At 38.0% G+C, this 3,846-nt stretch overlaps 1 long non-coding RNA gene across 1 annotated transcript; it reads left to right on the top strand.

The window, feature by feature from the left end:
- Positions 1-779: 779 nt before the first annotated feature.
- LOC142182602 (uncharacterized) lies at positions 780-2,581 on the top strand. The gene is made up of 3 exons (XR_012711414.1): positions 780-892; positions 1,225-1,291; positions 2,280-2,581. It is a non-coding gene; the product is annotated as an uncharacterized LOC142182602 (long non-coding RNA).
- Positions 2,582-3,846: the final 1,265 nt, after the last annotated feature.

Below are 3,846 nucleotides of genomic sequence, written 5' to 3'. Positions count from 1 at the left end.
TGAAAATGAAATTTGATCAGAAAGTAATGGTATCGGGCTCGTATTTTGGTTCCGACGCCCAATACAGGTCATATATGTTGGTTAAGTGCTTCCTGTAAAGTTTGGTTACAAACGGACGTTGTTTGACGGGTTTCGGCCTTAAATTGGAAAATTTGAAAGTTTATGAAATTTGAAAGAATTCTTGGATTTAAGGCTCAAATCATTGATTTTGATGTTATTTTGGTGATTTGATCGCTCGAGCAAGTTTGTGTGATATTTTAGAGTCAGTGTTCATATTTGGTTTGGATCCCCGAGGGCTCGGGAGTGTTTCGGAGGTGTCTCGGAGTGATTTCGGACTTACGAAAAATTGCAGAAAATTGCAGAAATTCTGCTGCGAGTAGTCCAGTTTGGAAGCTCATATCTTATAATCTATAAGAAATCAGAAAAAGTGCAAAACACAAAAGTTGTAGACCATACATTCTAATTTTCGTAAAGTTAAACCATTCGCGATTTGGATATCATCTCAGAAAGTTACGATGGATCGAAAAGGGCTGCTGGAGCAATTTTGGCAGAATTTACGATGCACTTTAGAAGCTCATATATCGGGATATATAAAGAGTTATGTGGTGTACAACCTATCAAATTAAAGATCTTTGAGTCTAGTTTCTAAATCTTCAAACCGTTTGTCATTTGGATATTTATACAAGACGTTATGGGTGTTTAAACATAAGGTGTCCGACAAGAAACAATTTTAATAGGATGTACAACTTGTATAGCACAAGTGTAAGGTACAACTCGACGTAGCACAGACAGATTCTTTTATACACGGATTTAGCTCACTTTTCTTCATTTCTTCAAAGTATGGACGATTTTTGGGGAGCTTCAAGAGGGGATTTTCATCACCAATGTGAAGGTAAGTTATCCCCACCTATTTTGAGATAAGTACATCAATTATGTATGGATTTGAGCATGAAAATTGTAGAAAAATTGAGGATTTAGGCCTAGGGATTTGAAAATAAGATTTGGTGATTTGAGGGGTCAAATGAACTCCGATTTTGGTAAATTTTATATGTACGGACTCGTGGCGAGACGAGGAATCCGGTGATGTGACTTTCGTAATTTTTCGAGAAGTGGGCCCGGGGCTCGGATTTTGCTAATTTCGGGATTTTCGATATTTTTCGAGTCTTTTCGATTGGGTTATATTTCCTTAGCCTATTGTGACGTATTCGTTGTGGTTTTGACTAGATTCGACACGCGAAGAGGTCGATTCAAGAGGAAAGGGCATTGCGGACTAGTCTACGGCCGGTTAGAGGTGAGTAATAGATGTAAATGCTGTTCTGAGGGTTTGAAACCCCGGACTTTCACATCGTAACGCTATATTGAGGCGTGACACGCACTCCATGGCGAGTGCGGGGTCGGATACTATTGGGGATTGTGACTTGGTCCATCCCGTGTGATGTTTATACTATACTGGTGATTGATATACATACTTCATTGATATTACGGGGCTTGATGCCATGTTTGGGGCCTTGTGCCGATTTGTAAAATCCTTCGAGGATTGATATTACTGCTTAGCATGATTTGCATATCATTTAATTTCAGTCCAAGGTTTTAAATGTTGTTTTGCAAACTCAGCCATAATTCTAAGTGTTGAAAACTTAAATGATATTTTTAAATGTATTCTGGGTTGGGAACTTCTGTTTTGTAAATGCCCAAGGGGCTTATTATATTATTTTCTGGACTGATTATAAAGTGACTTGAAACAGTGGTAACAATGACACTGTGTGATATACTTGAAATAGTGGTAACAATGACACTGTGTGATATACTTGAAACAGTGGTAACAATGACACTGTGTGATATACTTGAAATATTGGTAACAATGACACTGGATGATATACTTGAACAGTGGCAACAATGGCACTGTATGATATAAATTGGTCTGGTAACAATGGCTGACCGGTCAGGTAACAATGACTGACCAAGATATTGCGTTTGGGCTGTAGGAGCCCCTCCGGAGTCTGTACACACCCCCAGTGAGCACCGTCGACGATAAATAAATATGGATGACTCGGGCTGCACGCCGCAGTGGGTAATGGAATGTACCATCATATGCATTTCATTGCATTCATGGATTTCTATTTATACTGTTGTTTAGCTGCTCAGTTCCATATGTTGCTGTATATTTTGATTTTAGCTTACTTTGTGTATTTACTGGATTTTCTTATCTTCGGACTGTAGTTACTTTTATTACTCACTAGGTCGGAGTACTCACTTTACTCCCTACACCTTGTGTGCAGATCCAAGGCAGTCTCAGGCTCAGTAGATCCAGTTGATCAGCAGATCCAGCTTCTGGGAGTATTGAGGTAGCTGCACGGCGTTCGCAACCATTGATCTTCTCCCTCCTGTCCTATCTCTTTATTTCCGCATTATCAGACTTTGGATATACCATGTATTAGGATGATATTTTGTATTCTAGAGGCTCAAATTCGTGACATCGGGTCCTAGTGAGATTATATTGTGTATTTTGTTAAATTCTTCAGTACTTTAATCTTGCTTAATTGATATTTCTTTCCGCTATTTTTGATAAATTGGGTTAAGTGTTGAATAATGGTCGGGCTTGCCTAGTAGTGTGCTGGGCGCCATCACGACCGGGATTTGGGTCGTGACAATGTCATTTGGCATGTGACACTGAACCTCTAGGAATATGACATCTTGGGCCTAATGAAGTGGACTCATCACTTGTAGCCCAATTAAATAGGCTAACCCAGTGAATTCAGACTTATTTATTTAATCCATATATATTGGACTTATATAAATAATCCAAACAAATTGATCATACGCTTCTTGAGTCAATAGTTTGTATTTTTCATCGAGTATAATAAGAAAATGAGCATGCGGAAGTCCCCGTTTTTGGAATTCTATTGTGTACATAAATGCAACAACTTTACCAAATATTTGTCTTTTTAGTATATCTTTTTTACGTTCTTCTAGCTTTGCTTGAAATATTCGGCTAACTAAATCGGGTCTATTTTGGGCCTCATCTGTCGACAATAAGTTTTCTTGATTTTCAGGCCAAGAAGGGTTGCATGTCATAGTTAGAAATATGTCGGGTATTCCAAAACGTTGTACTAATGCAATAGCATCCATATATCGGCGACGCATATCTCTTGGTCCTCCTGTAAAGCTAAGTGGAAGTATTCTATTTTTGCCTACCTATGAGCCTTCTCTCTCTCTGCGACGTAAAAGATCTAAAAGTCCAGCTAATATGTCCATTCTGAATAAGTCTTGATTGAAAAAAGCGAAATCTAATCTTTGAGTTTCAACTTTTATCCATTCATCTACAACATATTGTTGTAATAATCTTCCTGAATGTAAGATTATATTTTCATCATCTCTAATTTGGAGTTGATAACAATAGTATTCACGGCAAGAAACAGTTTCTCTTTTTCGTTTGCCTTTTTGCATAACTTTAGCTTCCATGTCAAGCAATCCATCATTTGAAGTCATATTGGTTACACTTGGCAATTCTTCGTATTCACAATACAGATGTGTTCTAGAAGGGGTAGCTGAAGGCTTAAGTTTTCGAATACCATAATGCCAACCATTTTGACCGTAGGGGAACAGTAATGGATATTGCAATGGATCATAACATCCGTAATAATAATTTACCAGCTGGCTTCTATAACTTTTTGTATATATTCGGATATGTGGAGTAGGGATACAATTATTGGTATCTTGTTCTACCCATATTCCTGCCACTTCCGACGTAGTTGGTAGATTGTATATTCGTTGATCTAGACCAGCATCACACTTAAGCGCAATGTAGAAATTTGATAATTGGGGGATATTTATTAAGGATTTCAA

Source organism: Nicotiana tabacum, chromosome 7 (genome assembly GCF_000715075.1).
Source record: "Nicotiana tabacum cultivar K326 chromosome 7, ASM71507v2, whole genome shotgun sequence".
Lineage (NCBI taxonomy): Eukaryota > Viridiplantae > Streptophyta > Magnoliopsida > Solanales > Solanaceae > Nicotiana > Nicotiana tabacum.
This window is presented reverse-complemented; position numbering and strand designations above follow the sequence as displayed.